The sequence below is a fragment of the Ornithodoros turicata genome, chromosome 1 (assembly GCF_037126465.1).
Source record: "Ornithodoros turicata isolate Travis chromosome 1, ASM3712646v1, whole genome shotgun sequence".
NCBI classification, from domain to species: Eukaryota; Metazoa; Arthropoda; class Arachnida; order Ixodida; family Argasidae; genus Ornithodoros; species Ornithodoros turicata.
This window is the reverse complement of record NC_088201.1, coordinates 112734599-112756321: the sequence shown is the minus strand read 5'-3', so window position 1 is coordinate 112756321 and position 21723 is coordinate 112734599. Positions and strand designations below refer to the sequence as shown.

The 21723-nt window shown below is 46.2% G+C and overlaps 1 long non-coding RNA gene across 1 annotated transcript in view; it reads left to right on the top strand.

The window, feature by feature from the left end:
- LOC135368055 (uncharacterized) overlaps window positions 1-20271 on the top strand; it is a 32523-nt gene extending 12252 nt beyond the window's left edge. Inside the window, exon 3 of the long non-coding RNA XR_010414651.1 lies at window positions 20072-20271. This is a non-coding gene — a long non-coding RNA (uncharacterized LOC135368055). The remainder of the gene's footprint in view (window positions 1-20071) is intronic.
- The last annotated feature ends 1452 nt before the right edge of the window (window positions 20272-21723 follow it).

Sequence of the window (21723 nt, the reverse complement as noted above, 5' to 3'; positions counted from 1 at the left end):
TGTAACTGGTGCCTCTTTGCAGGATCGCTGTTCACAGTAAAGGCAGATCCAAGGAACTGCCAAAGCAAAATTACATTTTACTATCAAACATTACCCATATTCTAATGTACATGTTGCATAACCATAACGTAATTAAATTGTAGCAGTTGAGGAACTACAGAGTTAGATGGAATACATGGAATAGATAATATTTCATGGTTTATTGATTCCTTTGCTTGACTGCCTTGTGGACATCATGAGTAGTCCAACAACGTATCTGAGATGTTCTTAATAGCACACGATGGATCATATTTTCATTTCCATCCCAGCAGGTTAAGGTTTCTGGAAAGTTGAAAAGGCACGAGTAAATATGCATTCAATTGCAACATGTAATTGTAGTGTGTGCCTGGACAGTCACTGGATTTGAGCAGCGGTTGCCCAAGAAAGGAGGAGGAGGAGGAGGAGTGTCGTTGGGAGGAACCGAGAGGTCTGCCTGCCTGATTAGGCGGCATGTTTCTCGGGAAGGGAAAGGTGGTGGAAAGGAGGAGAGGAAAGGGTGAAGTGGAAGACCGAGCGGAATCCGCTCGGGGGAGGACAGCTGCGTCCATGGGCCGACTTCAGGGGAACTGTGCCGGCATACGCCTATTACACATCTGAGGGAAACCCAGGAAAAACCCCAGACGGCACAGCCGGCCCGCGGATTCGAACCGCGGACCTCCCAGTCTCCAAGCGCACGCGTTACCGCTGCGCCACCGGAGCTGGTAAATGTGAAGCCCAAGCAAGCCAAAGCACTCGAATCTTTCAACATTTGCTTTGTGCAGTGGCTGGACATTTCAACTAAGAGGTTTGCCGGCTTCCGGGGGCAATGAGTACTACTCTGGCACGCTACGCAAGTTCGAGGACATCCGTGGTGTGTAGGATCTAAAACATGTGGAAACCCGTGTTTCCAAAACCTCGGGGCGTCAGTCCGTCCGCTCCGTCGCCGGGGAAATCACGGCAAGCAAAATGTTCAAGCAACAAACAAGGGATTATTCCATACCGTTAACAACACAGAAAACAGCCGGCAGCAGTCCCAGATACTCCTTGAGTAACAACTCCCAAAACTTCCCACCAGCCCCGCTTCTATCATATACAAGAACACAATCAGCGCCCTCTTCCAGATGGGCGTACCCGTGAACGACGCGCTTATCGACACGATTGGTCGACTTATCAAGCCTTGTTGACACAGATCGCGATAGTCCCCCCCTCAAAGTCGAAGCAAAAACGGCCATCACACATCGGGCATGTCCAGCACAACATCGTCCGGGATCGCCGGGACTCCTGTCTCTGGAGCAGGTCCGAGCGGTGCCGCTGGAGGAGAGCGACTGCCGCTGCTACGTCCGACTGACGCCCACGTTGGGCGCCAGTTGTGGAAACCCGTGTTTTCATAACCTCAGGGCGTCAGTCCGTCCGTTCCGTCGCCGTGGAAGACACAGCAAGCAATAGGTTCAAGTAACAAGCAAGGATTTATTCCATACCTTACACACGGGCGAGGTCCCAACGGCACACCGCCGTCAAACAAAGACCGAGGTTGTGGAAACACGGGTTTCCACAAACACGAGAATGAACGGGAAAAAAACACCAGAATTAAAAAAGTTGCTGGTAACGTTAGCATAAACCGGATGTTTCTCGTAAAACCGCATCCAGTTGCACGTACCACAAACGTGACGCAGAACAAAGAGAAGAGGTTCTAGTGGAAGTAATATTTCTAAATGGTGCGCAAGGAAAAAGCACTTCAGCATAGCACAGTATGCGACACGGTTGTCTGAAATCTGCGAGCGCGTGTCAGGCTGGTGTAGCGAACCGAGGTCGTCAGTTAGTACCGCCTTCGACTCACTTCCGTTATTAGTAGGGGCACCCTAGCGGTGACTACGCTGTACGCAGCGGTGTACGCTGTGACAACGCCACCAGACGGGAGAGATGGTCTGATAATGTCTTCCTGAACAGAGCGTACGAGGAAAAGCTTGCAGACGACGCGACATTATCAGACCATCTTTCCCGTCTGGTGGCATAGTCACAGCGTAGTCACCGCTAGGGTGCCCTACTAGTCACGGAAGTGAGGCGAAGGCGGTACTAACTGACGACCTCGTTTCGCTACACCAGCCTGACACGCGCTCGCAGATTTCAGACACCCGTGTCGCATACAGTACTCACGATAAAGTGGTCTCGAAGACAAGCTGTAATGCTATGGCACCCGCCCGACCGGCCGCTGGCGCTCATTGTACTGTCGCACTGTCGTAACTGACAAATCCTTTCATCACACAACCTACGCCTATCTCAGACATCACGCTAAGAACATAACGAGCAACAATCGCTGTTCAGGCGTGTTGCAAGCGACCGTTGCACAGTAAACGCATCATTCATAGCGGGAGCAGGAACGCGCAAAATACAAATATCACAATCCCAAACAACTTTCGTTACTACAAACGAACTATACGAAAAATTTAATTATAATTTCTTCTACTATAAAATTACTTTCTGATGGTTTTTATAACTTCGTCTTGCAATCTTCATATTAACATGTCCTGAAACCGAAACCTAAACTTCCCCCAAACATGTAAACTGGTCCAGTTCGAACTGGTACCACTTCACTTCCATTTGCTACCAGTCCAGCTTGAACTGATACCAGTTCACTTTCCAGTTGTCACCAGCACAGCTTAGCTGGTACCTGTTCACTTCCCAGTTGCTTCCAGTCCAGTTTGAACTGGTACCACCAAGTGCCCAGTTGCCGCCAGCCCAGCTTGAACTGGTGTGAGTTTATTTTTGCAGTTGCCACCAGTTTCCTACCAGTTGTTTCCACTTGACCACCAGTTGGTGCGAACTAGGAAAAATCCTCCGGCACTTGCTTACTGTTCCGTCTTTTTTCTGATGAAGAGCGTTCTCTCGAAACCTTAAGTATAATTTTCCCTTTTTTCCCCTTTTTAAGTACACCAGTCTCGGTTTTAGTCCGGTGCGATCTGGTACCCAGTTGACATCTCAGTTCATTTTTCGCTCGGATATCAGGCTCTTTTGCTTTTCCTTTTCGACGACTGCCTTATTTGCAACTGCGCAAACATGATACACATCCACATCTGTTGGTCTTACAATGCAACAACGAGAGCACAACGCACAGTAGTGGTAGTCTAACGTACATAGGTAACAAGAAACATTACATAATATACAATACAATACAATACAATAATACATTGCCGGCAAGGTCCAAGCTGGTCCGGCAAATTATACGGCTTGTCGCGTATAAGAGGAACGGCACTTGCAAAAACAGCTTTTACGTCGTCAGACAAATCGCGAATACGACAACAAACATCACGCATGATGGTGAAGTATCTTGCCGATTTGACACAAATTTCACTGAAGAAACCACAATGAAGAAGCAGCCGTTCGAACGATGCTTTGTTCTCTTACTATATGGTTGTCAGACTCGACGCAACGGCTTGAAACCGAAACAAGCGACGGCTTGGCGACTTAGATGACGTAAATTTTGCAGCGTGCTCGTTTTTATGTGATGTGAGCGACATGATGTGAATAAGCAAAGATCACGAATGCCTCGAATTTCGATAATGTAGCTTTTCTTTCCTTTTTTTTTTTTTCAGCGACGGTAGCTAGTGCTGATAAACTGACAAATCGCAGCTGAAACGCCAACGATTCAGAAATCCAAACAGCTTCGAGATCAGGGTGACCTACTCGGATTGATTGCAACTAGCATAAAACTGCATAATCACGTAATCGGATGTTTGAAGTAACGCATTACCGATAATGCGTGAAAACATCGATACAACGAATAATCATAATTCATTATATTTTCAAGACTTAAGAATGCATATAGCGTGTAGCGTATAATGTATATAATGAGCGAGTAAGTGCATACTGTACAAAAATAATGATATGGTAATATATTATAAAGAATAGTGAGTAACGTAACTAAGTACCTTTTGAAGGTTATGAGTAAAACTAACACATCTCCGATATCTAGAACACTCGTCCAATGGGACTATGACCTGTAATCAGTGCACACTGGGTTACACTATCTCCAGTGTCTCTTCCACTTCGCCCAGTGAAACCCCGTGCGCTTAGTAACCAGTGTAGACTGGTTTCCACGTACCCAGTGGAACTCCGGTACAGCCAGTATCCAGTATAGACTGGTTTCCAGTATGCCAGTAGTGCCAGTTTCCAGTCTCACCAGTGGCATTTCCAGTTTAAAGCTTTTTGTTTTTTTCAACAGTGGTAGGGTCAAGTTACCTTTGCGCAGTGGAGCACCCTAGATCATGCTTCTCATGCTGCTAAACGAGCACAGTCTTGAAAATAATATCCTACAATGCGAGCTTAGTGCACACGTTTTTTCTGATCACAACTCTCAGTAGCACTGCTGACACGGTGACATGAGGTAGGAAGAACATGTTTCTCCAGTGGAAGTATAGCTTCATTTCCGCACCGTAGCAAAATTTAAGCTACACCGTATGTATGCGCGTGTAGAAAAGGGGCCTGATCTTGCTCTCCATTCCATTGACACGCATGCCATTTCCCGTTTCTTACTTCCCTTTTTTTTTTACTTTGTACTAAACATATTCCCCCCTCCCCCCGTTCCTTACTGTCCTATAGCGGGTCAATACATTGCAATACGGTCCTAAATTTTCTTTGACAGGTACATACTGGTACCTAGATGTCATTGCAACAAAAATACTATAAATGAGATAAGTTAACTTATCACCGTATTGCACCCAGAGGTTCATTCTTGCAGGAAACTTGGAGAGGTAAATATGTGTCACATCGGTTTCACCTTTCCCCGCTCTGTAATGAATGTAGTGCATACCTCCAGAATTTTTATACCATTGCATACCATTAGTATACCATTAGTTGACACCTAGTGCGACACAATCCTTCTAGCACTGCTATTGTCATCAATCACACACATGTACATCATATTTTAGTTGAATATTGGCATACTGCCAGCTACATGGTTGGTATTACACGTGGAGCTGCTCATTTCAGAAGAATACTCATTGTTAACTTTGTTTTTGTCCTGAAGTAACAACAAAAGCTCATCCGCGGCTCAGCTGATTAGTTATGATCGTCTTTCTCACATGTGATGCATGCCGGGTAACCAAAAAGGTTGTTATTGCTCCAAGTTTCTTGCTGAAGTCGTTGTGTTGAACAGTGGCCGAAGTAGGAACGTCAGCAAATGCGCGCGTGAAAATGAAGGACTGCGGTATGAAAGTGCGTGGCACGCACGGAAACTCCAGTCGGAGCAGCGTTCAAGACCTATCTTTTCGCCGTACAGAGGAAATTGTAGTGCTCACTTCTAATGAGATACCCTACCAATGGTCGCCTTTGCTTTTTAACGTTTGAAAAGAAAATATGAAATAATAATGAAACCGTTGTGCATTCATTTACTTGAGTATCTTTTTGCTCTTACTTCAAACTGTTACAATCGCGAAAATAAAATATGTAGACAGTCTGAATTGCAAATAAACTGTTTTTATAATTCCAGCCTGCTTGGGTGATCATCAGCAGCCAGCTGTTCAGTGTGGATAGATTAGCAAGCACCACATGAACGTCTCGGGCTAGTACGTGGTAGTAGCATAGATGTGACTTAGCTGAATATAATGTCTGTTCTGGTCCTCCATAAGGGATAGGGAAACTTCACCACACGGAAAAGCGTTATCCGAACCAAGCTTCGCGACCCACCCGTGCCCGTTCAGCGTAACTATGTATAGAGTGGATGGGATATAAAAATTATTTTCGCGCCCTAATCAAAAAGTACCTTCTCAATTTTTTTTATATGCTTTAGTATAGATATTAATCTGTCATCTCCATCTATTTGGATTGTTCTCGGCCGACCGCTTCATTTTCAAAAATGGCGTTGAAAACGGCCAACTTTACCAAAAGTACGGCATTTGGGATTAAATGGGGAAAAAAGTATTGTGTGGTTGGCCTTCAAAACATGTGATTTTGAAGTATGGAAGATACAGAACACGCTGAATTTATTTTTCCCTTCCAGCTTATGCGAAAAGTGCCCTTAGCAAGGCGCAAAGTTGTAAGAAATAGCGCCAAAAAGCAGCACTGTTTCGCTGGCCGAAAATGAAACACGAGGGAAGAACTTGATATTGGCAGAATGTTATGGCCACGCTCTTTCATTCTATGTCACTAAAGTCCACCTAGACTCAAATCCCTGCTTAGTAGGTAACTTTTTTTCATAGCATGGTTTTCGCGATTCTGACGAACTTTGACCCCGCCTAAATCGACAACATTTCAACATTGTCCAGTAAAACTCGGGAAAATGTCTTTATTTGCAATAAGGAGTCGATGATAATTTTTGGAAGCAAAACTGAGGGGGTCGAGCACGACCTTTGGGTGATTTGGCATGGAACGACCCAGGTGTATTTTGGTTCCCCACTATGTGTCACTGGATTCACCCAGTATAATCTGTACTCCGCATCTTCAAACGACCGCTAGCCCAGTAGCGGCTACTTCAACGTGGTACATAACCTTATGCTCTCTGGGCCCCGTATTAGCGGTCTTATAATTCCGCCGTGGCTCACACAGTCATGTGGATATATGGGCCACATGGGAATTGTATGGGACACGTTTATACGGGATTGTTGGATATGGAGATTCTCGTATGGGTCATACGGGCCATATGAGCGCCCCGTATGGTCTGTATAACCCATATGTCCATACGGCACATATGCCCCATGTTCAATAATGCCATATGTATGGGTCCCGTATATATTATTCGATATGTTCTTTTTTAATAGGGAATGTAATGCTTTTGCAACTGTTTTTATTTGATTTTATGCCTCGTATTTTTCTGTCGCATTTTTCTGTCTCCTGTGTTGGGTTCGTAGTGATACCATCAAACCAGTGCGTACAGAACAACACGGCACCACTCGTATCAACCGCGTCCAAGACTGCATGAAAAAAGTCGCACCGAAGGACAGCAGACGACACGAAGACACAACGTGGTTGGAATGTGGTGAGATGACGCGCAACAAAACATCCAAAACACTTCAAAGCTAGTCTTGTTTGCTTTTTATTTTTTTCAATTTCATTAAATACGAACCCAACGTTGTTTCCACGTACAGATAGCGAAACAGAAAAGACACATTATTACATCCCATTCAACGTCAACCTTATCATTTATATTTATCAATGTAGAAATATTGGCAAAACATATTCACGGGTCTGCCAGTCAACCAGGGTTTAAGGCAGTATTCAAGCTACGGGCTTTTCGTAATGATATTTCTTTGTTTGTAAGGAAAAAATGATGATGTGGTGTTAAATGTCATATGTGTGCTCGTCTGGCAGAGGCAATATACGTCTTCATGAGCTGCAGAAATAGAAGCCCAGTATATTAGTAGGAGGCAATCCCGAGTACATAGAAGCTACAATGTCATTGTAGCGTGCAACTTGACGTGTTGATTTCTACATAATAACTGCAACTGTTGTTCTGTGTCTTCCTGGTACTAAAGTCATATTAATGCTCTGCAACGGGACACATTTCCACTCCGAGTAATGATTTGAAAAACAAGTGGTATCGACTGCCCAACATTCTGCATCGGTGTCACATTTCAACGTACAGGCATCCACATTCATCAGCTGTGTGAAGCAGGAAGGCAGGGTATTGTGTAAAAGGAAATGTAACACCAAAGTGCTAAATTGGGATAGCTTTCATTCTAAGTTGGTCATTCGTGAATTCCAGGTTCAGCAAAAGGACGGCGACCAGAGATAAAATTTGTACGCAGTCACGTGCATTGTCTTCCCGTCCTTTTGCTGTGTTTTGCAATTTAAGAAAGGTTACTCGCCTCGCAAGCAACTGGAAGGTCTAAGCTGCGTTCTGAGTTCACAGGCGCACATGACTGCATGACGGACTCCTGTGAAATGAACGAAATGAAAATTTAATTGCTGCAAGTTTACACATTACTGCGTCTCTGTACAAGGCGTTTGTACTTTACCGTGCACACGACAGTCGTTACCATATCAGTTACTATATCAGCAGTCGTCCTCACTGATTCTGCTCCGGCTGATACCTCCACTCCAGCTGATTCTACCTCCATGGAGTTGTTACACTGGGACTGTTTCCAGAGGCAATGTACAGAAAAATGTGCCAGCATGGACACCCGACTCATTGCGTTGGTTTGCATTTATGAAATGTCACCCACCATGTGCAGCATATTTGTCCTAGATGCTACTGTAGCGGGCCGTGGACAACGACGAAGATGCCCACGCGCCTGGAGCACCTGCCTCAGTTCCGCCGGCGCGGCCATGGAGATAGGCCACCGTCATCGCCTCTCCATGGCATACCATCACTGTCGGTCGGGACTCATGTAGAGAAATACCACCGTCCTCTACATTTGGGGACCGGAACGATGAACATCAAGTTCGGAGCAATTCGGCCCTTCACCATCCCAAATTTCTGACGACACCATCGACTAGCACTACCACGGCACGCTCTCCCTGGAAGCCACCGCCATTACTCGACTCATCACGACGACATCACGACCGCTGTTCGCCTCTCGATCAACACGCCGACCGCTCCCGTCCCGCTTCCGTCCACGCTTCCGATCCGCTACTGACGACCCACCGACTCGCACCACTCGACCGACCGCTCACTGATCATCGCATCCGCCCATCGACCATCGCTTCACGGCTTCCAGGGACCGACCTGCGCTGTCCATGGCTTCAGGCACACTGACGACGCACCGCTTCATTTCCACATCTCGACTCGCGTCCGCTGCCGGCCGCGCCAACTGAGCAACGTGCCCCCCTGCCGGTTTCGGCAGTCGCGGCAGCCGACACCACGGCACGCTTCAGCCGGCGTCTCGGCAGTCAACACAGCTAACGCACCCTCACTTCCTGTGACGATACGAGCTCTCGCTCCCCACCCCAGCGGCACCCCAGACTGTAGTATCTGCAAAGCTACTAGAATAAGAATTAGGCTGGGTTCACGTTGGCAGAGCGTTTAATGATCAGCTCTCCGGGAACAGCTGCTGATCAGCTGTCGGCCAGCTGACGAATGCAAACAGAAGTTCACGAGCCTCGCTCCGTCATAGCTCGGTCGTCGTCGTTGTCTACATCATTCCTCCCTCCTAAGGCTGTGAACCTGTAACGGGCAGGAGGTCTTCTTTGACGGATAGGGTATCTCCGCGGAGGCTCTGCTGTTGAGTTTCCAGGTGGCTGTTGTGGGAAGACGACGTCGAGTGCGGGAGGCGCAGACGAAGCCTGGGGTCTCAAGTTGATGTCCATGGTCTGGCTCAAGGGAATCGTCCCAGGTTCCCGTGGACGACCTGAACACAGAGAAGCATTAGGCGACCCGACATCTGACGACACTCTACTCTTCAAGTGGTCAGCATGAACGCGGCGCCGTTTTCTGCCATCCAGTTGAACATCATATACAACGTTGCCTTCACGACTGATGATCACATCTTTGACCCAATGATGTTTACGGGTTGGATCTTTCACCCAAACCTTATCCATAGTGACAAAACTTCTTGTCACCCTTTTTGGAGAGGAGTGCGAAGACTGTCCTGAGTAGTCCTGTGTGGACGGGCGAACTAAATCTAGCTTGAACCTGAAAGGTCTCTTGTTAAGCAAGTCGCAAGGTGTTTTTCCGGTGGAGATGTGAGGTGAAGATCTGTACTTAGACAGAAACGTTCCTAGAGGGTCTTCCTCCCTTCCACATTTAGCGCGACGCAAGGCCTGCTTCATTGACCTGACGAAATTCTCCGCCTGTCCGTTTGATTTCGGGTGGTAGGGCGGTGTTAAGATGTGGCGGACCCCATAAGTCCCCAGGAATGACTTGAACTCCAAACTGGTAAACTGTGGCCCGTTGTCAGTAACCAACTGTTCAGGAAGGCCTTGACGCAGGAAAATTTCGCGAAAAGCGTTAATAGTGTCATTCGCGGTTACTCGACGCATTTTGATTATTTCCGGCCACTTACTGTACGCATCTATGACAATCAAGTAGTTGTCCTTCTCGTACTCTGCAAAGTCTGCGTGGAGTCTACTCCATGGGTGTTCCGGACGTTCCCAACGATGCAAAGGTACAGGCTTGGGATCGTCTCCGATGGAAGCACAGGACTCGCACGTTTTGACTGTAGCTTCTATGTCCTTATCTATTCCTGGCCACCAAACGAAAGATCTGGCAAGCATCTCCATTTTCGTTTGGCCTAGGTGTCCCTCATGAAGTACGTCCAAAATGCATTTGCGAAACTTGGTGGGAATGACTGTGCGGATTCCAAGCAAAATGCAACCGTGAGAAATAGAGAACTCACTCTGACGCTGAACATAGGCACGAAGTTTCTGCATGTCGACTGCAGCTGAATCGCCCTCTAGCAAGCGACGCTGAACTTCAGCTAGCACTGCGTCTTTCCTTGTCTCTTCTGCAATATAAGTCGCCGTAACAGGTAAAACTGACATGACTTCTAACGAGACTACATTGACGTCTTCAAATTCAACAATGTAGTCACTGGATATTTGTCGTTGAAAATCATGATCCGGTCCAACGGCCAGCCTAGATAGTCCATCGGCGTTTCCCATTAGTTGTGTTGGTTTATACTGGATATCGTAGACGTGACCCTTCTCTTCTTCGGACCAAAAATGGTGGTGAGGGGTTTATGATCTGTAAACAACGTGAACTTCCTTCCCCAGAGGTATTGGTGGAACTTTTTTAAACCGAAGATGATGGCTAGAGCTTCTTTCTCTATTTGAGCATAGTTCTTCTCAGCTACCGACAGAGTTTTCGACGCATGTGCAATAGGTTTTTCCTTCCCGTCAATCTTATGATAGATGACAGCACCCAGACCTTCTGAAGATGCATCAGCTGCTAAATAGATCGGTCTCTTGGGATCAAAATGGGTCAAGGCGTCGACGGCTGTCAACCGCTGTTTAAGTCCATCAAAAGCGTCTATGCATTCCTCTGACCAGCACCAAGGCTTGTTTTTACGAAGCAACTTGTTTAGTGGTGCGGATAAATCTGCCAATCCTGGTATAAACTTACTGTAATGCTGCACCATGCCAAGAAATGCTCTCAGTTCTGGAACGTTGGTCGGCTCTGGCATGTTCAGAACTGCAGATACCTTCTTCGGTGAGGGGGAGAATCCGGTAGCCGACACCACTTGTCCAAGGTATTCTACCTCTTCTTGCAAGAAGGCGCATTTCTCCTCCTTCAGAACGAAACCATACTCTTGTAGCCTTAGAAAAACGGTCTCCAGATTTTTCTTGTGCTCATTATCGTCACAGCCAGTGACAATAATATCATCCAGGTAACAGGCAACATGGTCTAAACCTGCTGTTATTTGCTCCATAGTACGCTGAAAGATCGCTGGGGCAGAAGCAATTCTAAACGGCATACGATTAAATTGAAACAAGCCTCTGTGCGTAGTAATCACCAACACTTTCTTAGCCTCTTCGTCTAATTCCATTTGCAGGTAGGCTTCGGAAAGGTCCAGCTTGGAAAATTTCTGGCCACCATTCAGTTTAGCAAAAAGTTCTTCTGGTCTCGGAAGTGGGTACTGTGTAACATCCAACTGTGGATTAACCGACACACTAAAATCTCCACACACTCTTACTGCTCCGTTCGGTTTCGGCACGACCACAATTGGTGTCGCCCAATCCGAGTATTCAATTGGCGTGAGCACTCCGTTCCTGACCTGCCTATCCAAATCCTCCTCAACCTGTGAACGTAAGGCGAATGGTATAGGTCTCGGTTTAAAGAACTTGGGCGTTGCATCAGCTTTCAACTGCACGTGAACCTTAATCTTCTGGCACCTACCAAGTTCCTTCCTGACCAAGTCCTTATGCGACTGTAGAACAGTGGCAAAGGAACCCGGCAAGGAATCCACGGCTCCTACAAACAGCCCATTGAGATCGACTCCCAGCGTTTCGATCCACTCTCTTCCAAGGAGATTTGTGTGGGTAGATTCAGTAACTACTATCTCTAGTCGATGACTGCGTCCTTGATACGACACGTCTACTTGCCCTTGTCCCTTGAGAGCAATGCGATTCTGGTTGAATCCTTGCAAACTGTACTTGGGGTGACTAAGCTCAGGCTTCCCAAGTTTTAACCACGACTGGTGATCGAGCAGCGTGTGCTTTGATCCTGTGTCAACTTGTAGCTCTATATCTTGTCCTAAAATAGTGCAAAGAACGAACTTGCCATCTCTTTCCTCCGAGAGGAGTACGTTCGTGACGGATTTTACTTTTGACTTCGCGGCCTTCGATCTTACACATCTTGGCAATATGGCCTCTCTTCTTGCAGAAACGACATTCTTCTAGCTTAAATCGACACGTGTTTTCGGCGTGATTAAAATTTCCACATCGGAAACATCTGATTGCTTTCGGGTCTCTATCTTTGTCTTGCACCTTGGCAACTGATGATGCCGAATATTTTGAATTCCTGTCAGCTTCCAGCTGTCGCGATTCCAACTCAGCGGAGAGAACACTTTCCGACAAGCGAAGCGCAGTGTCGATGGTTAGATCTTTCTCTAGAACCAACCTAGCCCGGAGCCCTTGGTCATGCAACCAAACTATAAATGCTGTGAGCAACGATGACGCTCGAATATCAGTCTCAGATTCATATTCGCAGTTCGAAATTATCGCTCGCAGTCTTGTTAAGAATTCCCCCACCGATTCAGTTTCCGTCTGTTTCGTCGAGAAAAGCTTCGCTCTCTCAAACTCTTTGAAACGCTTCGGCGCATAGAACTCATCTAACTTCCGAACAAGGTCTCCGAAAGAAACTTCAGTGACATCCCTCGGTTGAACCAAAGAGTAAAGCAACTTGAAGGTGTCAGGTCCTAACGACGCTATCAGTAAGTTTCTCCGGTCGGTATCCACGACAATTCTCGCTACATCCAAAGACGCTTGAAACCTTATCTTGTAGAGTTTCCAATCCTCTCTTGCAGGATCAAAAGTCCCAGGTCCGTGGAACCGGTGCGTAGATGATTCCCTGGGTTGGGTTGAGCCCCCAGAAGTTGCCTCCAACGTAGTCATCTCGTCGCCGGTGTAGAATCTGCAAAGCTACTAGAATAAGAATTAGGCTGGGTTCACGTTGGCAGAGCGTTTAATGACCAGCTCTCCGGGAACAGCTGCTGATCAGCTGTCGGCCAGCTGACGAATGCAAACAGCAGTTCACGAGCCTCGCTCCGTCATAGCTCGGTCGTCGTCGTTGTCTACATCACAGACGACTTCAACGCCCGTCCACGACTGACTTCAACGACTTCGCCCCTCATCGACCTCTTCCTGCCACGTGCGCTGTGCCGTGCCATGGACATGTCCAGCAGCGCGCGTCATCCACGGTCGCTCTTGCCTCTCCTTCATGTGTCGACGTGATTCTTCGACCTTTCTCGTCGCCGCGCCGCGTCTGAGGGGGGAGCACTGTAGCAGGCCGTGGACAACGACGAAGATGCCCACGCGCCTGGAGCACCTGCCTCAGTTCCACCTGCGCGGCCATGGAGATAGGCCACCGTCATCGCATCTCCGTGGCATACCATCACTGTCGGTCGGGACTTATGTAGAGGAATACCATCGTCCTCTACACTACGGTAGAGGTGTTAGATATGTTAATTGCAGTGTACCTACCCCCCATATAGAGGATAATAGTGGATACCAGATTTGAGTGTGATAATACCAGTAACACAAGAAAGCTGGATTTCAAACCCTTCTTTCTTCGTAGTAGTAGTAGGTTTTTGTGTGAAGCTACGGAGTTCCTGTTCACCAAATAATTTAAATCATATGTTTAAATAGTCTTCTAACCCCCTCAAAAGCAATACTCACTTGGCATACACTATCGGTTCTAGATCCTGTCCCTAAGCATCAGGGGGCAAAACCAAGGGGCGCGGATCAAAAAGACAAGCGTACACACAGGCTATGTTCTCAGTGCGTAATAGCTGTTCTGGCTACTGAAATGAACATATTCCAAATTAATACAACATAGCTTGACACGATAGGCTGGTGAAAGTTAAGAAATAGAATAAGTAGTTAAATGTACAACACAAACACTTGTGATACCATGACAGTTTCCTTCGCGCTTCATGCGGTGCGATTTCTCCTACTTCAAGGAAGTACTGAACTATATTACTACATTGTGTGGCATTATACGGTCCTTTTGCAGAACTTGAATAGTATTACATAGCACAAAATAAAAGTACCAAGCCAAGCTGTATGAACAAACACTGCTCCCTGTTTGCCATGTCTAAATGAAATGTACCTAACCTGAAAGAAAGTAACCCTTCTGACACTGGAGCACACAAACAGACAAACACAACACAAGTCTCAACATTAACAGCTATGCAAATGAGCCGTGGAGAGCTCCACCTAGGGTCCACACAACACATAGAGCGTAAAGGACAAAGTCGACAAGTAATTCACGAAAAGGTAATGAGTGCCTCAAATGTGATATCCCTGACCGGTAACAGGACGGTCCATGTTCAACCCATCGTGCTGGCAGTGATCGGCTTTTTCGTGAATTACTGGTTAAAGCCTCCACGTGCACGAGACCATGCACCACTGAATCAATCACTTAATCCTCATGAGAACTGAGAAGATGAGGGCTCGTCATCCCGAAGAGACACCTGTCTTGCTTGTGCCCTTATGGTTGTTTACCACTGCTGAAAAAAAATGAAAAAAGAATGGAGTGCCATAAAACCGATAGTTTACTACTACTAACAATAGTATAATAAAACTAAATAAAATAATAACTACTTTATAATAGATTTTGCTGTGACATTATGGTCTTCGGAGAAAAAAAAAGACAACATGGCAAAGCTTAGATTTTTTTGCCTAGTGAACAGCATGTATGAAGAATGCACACAATATCTATGCAGTAGACCCCCAAAAATGTGATTAATGTGGCATTGCTCGCTACAGTAATGTACCAAGTGCAAAATAAATATTGTAGAACGCACGTATTTTACCTTACGTGCCAATCTAGTATCGCTACCCAGCGTGAAGTTGGGACAAATAAATAATTCCCCTTTTTCTTAGCTCTCAAAACACAGTCAGCGAATTAATAAGGGTAAAAAATGCTAGCATGGATTCTGGGCTCTTCTTCAATTAACCATTCACTGATAGCAAAGGCACCCTCCTCAGTGGGCGCTGATGAGAGTGAAAATTCTAAAACATCATCAGAGACGACATCAGCTTCTGTGTGTCACGAAGGATTGTAGCTGCAACAGTGATCCAGGTAGGAGCAACAAAAATGTGCCAAAGGCGAACTAATTCAATTAATATAATGTGTTTTCTATATCAGATAGCTAAGTGCATAGGAACCACTGTTTGGAGAGCAGAAGTGCGTGAGAGAAGGTGGCAGCAGTTAATCGGAATAATGACTATTGTTTTCCACCGTGAAAGCAGAGGTTGTAATGTTGGGCGCAGATTTGAGAGTGGTGCCAAGATGTCTGCATGAGAGCGTTCATGAAAAGTGGAATATAGGTCCATACTGGAATTATGACATAGCGTTTCATACTTGTTGCTGGCAGCTGGACTGCAAGTGACGTGTAAACAATTTCTTCGTGCACCCGATGAAAGCCAGATCCAGCTTCATTTACACATTCGTCTCACACCTGGGGTGATTCACAAGATCGGTTGTCAATACTGTTGTGTTGTTAATCGTGGCTATACCAGATGAAGTGAAGTAGCCAACAGACAACTTTGCAATCCATTCGAGAAGCTTCGTGTTTTTATATCGCAGTAGTATTAACACAACTGTTCTGCTGTATAGGCACTATATGCTCCATGAACATGAATATGAGTCGCGACTTACATCCATATTGCGCTCTCTCTCTCTCTTTTTTTCGCCTTGATCCTCCGCAGCACGTTTCAAATTTGCGTGAGCGGCATCAGACGAGTTCGTGCCAAGGTTCCACATTGTCTCTTGAGTCACGTGTTACCTGTGATAACATTCATGGATGAGATGAAAAGTGCGCTTTTCAAACGAGGTCGTGCCAAAGAAATGACCGCATGATACTTGTTTCCAGCGTTAGCAATACATAACAGCTGTGTGTTGATGCACAATGCACAGAGAACGGAGCCAAAGAAGCAAAATGGCCAAGCCAACAGTCCACGCCAAACCAAGAGAGTCAAAACCTGTAACTGTGACGTCGGTGCGCCCGTGCGCAGGAATTCCCTTCGATTTCACGCGATGGCGCGTGGAAACTAAAAAAAAAAAAAAAAGTTCTTCTAAGAAAACTATAAAGAGATGGAACAAAATATTTATCTGACGTTTAACTCGCCAATTTTTGCCCCCGATACGTAAAAAGAATGGCCATGAAGATCAAATGAAAAAGAAACGGAACGTATGTCATGAAGAAAATGTGCGCGTAGTGTGCGGAGCGGAAACAACTGCATCACATGGCGCTTCCCAACTTCAGCTCCATTCATGATGCTGCCATCCAGAAAAGCGACTCTTCATTCACCCATCCACAGCGTGCGCGTAGACATGCGGTTCTTTTCTGTCCTCAGACGCAACCGTAATGTCTCAGGTGGACGCTACAGCTATTGCCGTTGGTGAAATAGCGCGAGGGATTCGCCTTAATTCTGCTTCTTTTTTTATATATATAGAGTTCGGGAGAATGACTTGCGCTACGCACTTTGCAACTGCGTTTGGCCATTTAGTGCGTAGAGTCAGTGATTTATCCAGACACCCCCCTAACACGCTCCAAAATGTGTGAGACACTCCTAAAAATTTTGTGAGACAACGCAATATTTCTTCGAAGAACATAACAATACTTGGGAGTATCCTGCATGTTGTGACGTCTCACACCCGCTGCGGACCCCGACACACCCCCCAGGACCGAAATTCAGGATAAACTGGAAGAGTGCCGAAATCTGTGCTTGTTGGTATGAGACCATATTGCTGCTGAGCGCTATAAGACGAGGTCTTAAGAAGGAACACAACACATGCGCCAACTTCCAACACTTTAATGAAACTTGTCGTATCAGCTGCTTAAACGCTCCTGGCCGCCTGCCGGTTCTTTCTACTTTTACACGTGTCGAGGCACGTCAGCTCCGTATCAGATAAAGCAATGGAAAGAACACTGACACAGGCCTGACCCAAATCCTTAATTGTTTGGGCCTCTATAATCTCTCTAGCTATTCTGTCTGGATTCTTTCCGATGAATACATACTGGGTTACCACAGGTTCACACCCACACATCCTGCAGTGTTCCGCTAGTCACCCACCCCTGCAGTTCTTGAAGTTTAGCCAATGCTCCCGCAGGCGGTCGTTCACACAGCGCCCTGTTTGTCCCACGTATGACTTTCCGCACGAAAGTGGAATCCTGTAGACACCTTCCAACGACCTTGCTCACGACGGCTGCCGAGTCCCTGTTCAGAAAGACTAAGTCGGAGACAATCGGACCCGGAGCTGGAGGATAGCACAGCAAGAACCGCAGTTATTCCCTATATCCATAAAGTATCCCATAAACTAAAAAAAATGGCTGGTCGTGCCGACGTCCGATTTGTGTTCTCGGCCCCAGAAAAACTCACCAAACTTTGTCGGCAGCTCAACGGCGTAGATCGAGAACAGAAGGGGGTGCAAAAAGCAACACAGGAATCGATACGTGGAATGCAGGCAGAACGTTGTCTACAGGAGTCCACTTTCGTGCAGAAAGTCATACGTGGGACAAACAGGGCGCTGTGTGAACGACCGACTGCGGGAGCATTGGCTAAACTTCATGAACTGCAGGGGTGGGTGGCTAGCGGAACACTGCAGGGCGTGTGGGTGTGAACCGGTGGTAACCCAGTGTGTATTCACCGGAAGGAATCCAGACAGAACAGCTAGAGAGATTATAGAGGCCCAAACAATTAAGGATGTGGGTCAGGCCTGTGTCAGTGTTCCTTCCATTGGTTTATCTGATGGGGAGCTGACGTACCTCGACACGTGTAAAAGTAGAAAGAACCGGCAGGTGGCCAGGAGCGTTTAAGCAGCTGATACGACAAGTTTCATTAAAGTGTTGGAAGCATGTGTTGTGTTCCTTCTTAAGTCCTCGTCTTATAGCGCTCAGCAGCAATATGGTCAGGGTAAACCGCTGGGTAGAGTGACGACGGCTTTGACTATGGAGTAGGTGTTAACGCGCTCTTTGGCAAGAAGTGAACGTGTTTGTAGGTCACACCCCTGTGTTTCTGTACTGCTTCTATTGCGTCCTATGGCCATGCATGCATGCTCTGGTCATGACCGTACGTGATTTGTGTGGGTGGGGCACAGTGAAGGCACCGTCCTCCGTCTGTTGCACTGCTTGTGCATCCCGTATCCAATGCCACCGGGGCTGGTTGGCGTGATAAACGAGCGGCTTCTCTGGTGTTCGTTTCGATCTCCTGCGCGATGGCCAGTCGTGACGTTTATTTGAAATCACGACCTATCGAAACGCTTTGCACGTGCAGCCGCGTGATTTTTTTATATTTTAACGCCACGAAGCAACTGTGGCTATGAGCAGCCTACAGATGAGGAAAGATGGAGAGAGGACAGCAGGAAGGAGTGGAGGACAGGACATCCTGTACCGCGCCACGCTTGGTGCGCGCGATCTTAAGCAGCGATCAGTAACCGAATTTCCATTCAGCATAGGGCCCCTGTACAACAAGCATTTCGCATCTACAGAATCGAACAATAAAGCAACTTAGAGCAAAGCTTCTTTGTCTTCTTAAAAAAAAAAACAAAGAAAGCCCTGGGGCAGGCTGGTGAGAAAGAAGGCTGGAAGTACGGTCTTAAGCGGGTTAGAAAAATGCCTATTTAGGCTGCAGGTGCAATAAAACTTTCCATAGCACGTCCCCACCTCAACTGCTTCGCTACGCTGGCCCCTTCAACGTTAGCGATCGACGCGGAGGTGTCCTGAAAGGTTTGATCTTGCCAGACACGAAACGTAGAAAAAAATGACAGTGGTGGCTGTGCTTGCGGCCAGATGTGGTGATTTTTGGCGGAGGACTACAGCCATGCTGATCTGTAATAGTTTAAGCCATTTTGACTTGTTTTGTGGTTGTAAACGCCCGAAGGGCCGATGGCATCGATAGTGTAATGACGCTGTCTCGTTCTCTCTTTTTGTTTTTGTTTTCTGCATACGGATTTTAGAACGTTTTGTTGGTTAGTTGAAGGACACAATGAAAGTTTAACACGAGAGATGTCACAATAATCGGCTTTTCACAGCATTGCTAGAATAGCCAGTTTGGTATTGGCATCCGATGTGCCCTTTGTTTGTTTGTGTGTGTGTGTGTGTGTGTGTGTTTGTGTGTAAGTGGCAAATAGGGCTCTAGTGAGACCTTGTCGGAATAGCGAGAATAATTTCAGTTGCTGTTGAAATCGAGTTGATTGATAATTGATTATAAGACAAGACATATTAGACATAAGCGCATATTTAGTCTAATTTACCTTAGAGTAAATATGCGCTTTCGTGATGATATCATTTCTGGCTGCGTTCGAATATATGTTGCGCTGCCAAAGAAGTTTGCCATTATATGAATACTTCATTGTCCGCCTTCGGTGCGACATCGGTAGCTTTTGTTAAATTAAACAATTAAAACTCGAATACAATGCAAATTGTGACAGGTTTCCGTAGTCTTCCATAGTTACACAAGTTAGTCGAAGACATTTGATTTCGACAATGCCGCCTCTATGGTGGCGCCCACGTGGATGCAGTGCAATCTTACATGAAAGGAAGTACATATGTATGTGTATGTGTATTGTGGCGTTGTTTTTCATTTAATGTAGTGAAGGTTTTCCGCGTGTTTTTTTTTTTCCTTCACTGTGTTTTTTCATTGCAACTCGCACTCCTCCCAGCAGCACTGACATTTATAATTGGCGCTCATCACAATTAGCAATATTTAGGACTAATCATCAAAGTATTGCTAGACTTCAAATGGATATGTCTATGCTTTGGTGAGCAAAATAATGTCGGCACTCTTGGCCGCACTCCGGCGGTGCGCAGGACGTGAAAAATTTGCGAGCGAGTAACGGCGCACCTATCCAGTGCATATACTGCATATGGAATATGGAGTTGTTTACCATGTTATGTGCTAATAATGTTATTACGGGCTTATTGAACTATGCACTGTATACGACCTTTCTTTGCAGTGTACAACTAGTAATACATATTGCGGACCCGGCTGCCAATGCGTGAGTGTATACAATGGGCCTTTCCAAACCATCGTGCGCTGCCAGCCACACCGGGGATGAACCTACATTTGAAGCTGAACTACCGATTCCATACGCTCAGCAATGAAGTTCTGTTCAACATAGAACTACACAATTAAAAGGACATGCCACTTCTTCAAGCAATGGGATGATCTGTAGGTCAAGTTATTGCCACCATTTCGAAACACGATCCCAATCTCCTCTGGAGCAGAAGTAATATTCTGGAGTAATAAGGATATGGCATATTTTCTCCAGCGCCGCTACCAACACTGTAGTATTACCTACAATATTATCAGTATCAGTATCTAAGCACATGATGGTATTTGGACACGATAACGTATTTATCAGTTCAGTATACCAATTCATATGTTACCAGTTTTCTGGAATCCAGGTTAGGATAACCATTCTACGTACAATGGGGGGATATAGGGGTTTCCCCCAAACCACTGGATCATTAGTTGATGATGGCTATTGATTACGTGCGTACGCAACGATATTCCATCTATTCTTCAACTGACAAGGACGTCTCGGCCCACATATGTACCACGGTATATGGAAAAGGGTAGCGAAAGCCCCATCACCCACTGCGTCTTCAAATCTACGTAATTTTTTGACCAGCAGTGCCATCCATCCGTTCACGTGCTTCCCCTTGTTTTCCTTCTCCCCCTCGCCACGCGCCACTTCGATCGGTTTCTCTTGCCTCCATCGCGACATTGAACAGTTGTTCGAAGGCCGATGAATCGCCTGTTTGACCATGGATGTAGCCCATTGGAGAGACCAATGAGATGCAAGACACAGAAAATTTCGTGTAAGAGTGCACCGCTAACAAGTTTAATGACATGTCACACATAGTAACATATGACAACTCGTGTGATCATTGAGAGGTTTGTGTGTGGTAGCCTGCCGTTTACAGGAACCGCGATCAGCGTACACCGGGCTATGCACCTTACAGGACATCGTGTGGCGCACTCATGATCTCATAGGGGACCTGCTCAAGTTTGGATTACAAGAAAGCTTTCAAAGAAGCTAGTTCATTACACCATCACACGTTACAGGAACACAAGACCTACAATCTGTGAGAATGATCTATATGTCACTGGTATGGCATGGTACAGCAGTAGATAACTCTCAATATACAAGCTGTATATCACCTGTAAAGTACTTTCACATGCGAATCACAAGTGAACGTAGGACACAACTAGCAGCACTGGAAAGGCCACGGAGGGTTATTTGATCTGGCACATTTGTCGTTGCTTCACCTTTTTAAGAAGTGGCGAGTAATTCCAGGTAGCAATTCTCAGAGGCTGAGGGAGGGCAAAAAGTGGCAAATGTACATGGCCTCTAGCACATGATGTATGCAAATGACAGTCCACTTGAGACATTCAAAGTAACACAATCTGAAGCACAAGATGCAAAATTTACAAAAGCATCAGGACACACTACAGGATGCCTTTTTTTCTTCGGTACAGATTTTTGATTAAAAACTACAAGGACTATAGACATGCTGTTTTAACTTCTACCATCTCTGGGCCGGCGGACGTTCTTGGCCGTCTGTTGCTCAGCCGTCGAATGACTAATTACCTAAAAACCGT